Source organism: Gavialis gangeticus, unplaced genomic scaffold, assembly GCF_001723915.1.
Source record: "Gavialis gangeticus isolate Ggan-Ray unplaced genomic scaffold, GavGan_comp1, whole genome shotgun sequence".
Taxonomy (NCBI): Eukaryota; Metazoa; Chordata; order Crocodylia; family Gavialidae; genus Gavialis; species Gavialis gangeticus.
Genome location: NW_017729033.1, coordinates 46,105,431 through 46,105,760, shown reverse-complemented (window position 1 = coordinate 46,105,760; position 330 = coordinate 46,105,431).

Here is a 330-nt window from a genome sequence, read left to right as displayed (position 1 = left end):
ATTAGCTCTCTATGGGACAGTTATCGTGAGTCCAGCTCACATTGCCCGAAGAGACTGGAGGTGAGGTGATAGTCACAGAGACGGAGAGTAGTTGAAGGTAGAGGCTTATTTACTCACAGTGAGCATTGAGGAGAGAAACGAGATGCAGAGAAGTAGACTGCTAATCATATCGGGCCGGCAATGAAGCGGCGCTCGGGGTTGCTAATCGCGAATGGGAGGCGGAAGCTAGGTGATCAGGCTAGCGTCCCTCGTGCTAATCAAAGTGGGTGATGAACGACCTCACTTGGGTGCAGCTGTGCGCTCCCTTATATCACTCAGGTGACATGCTCA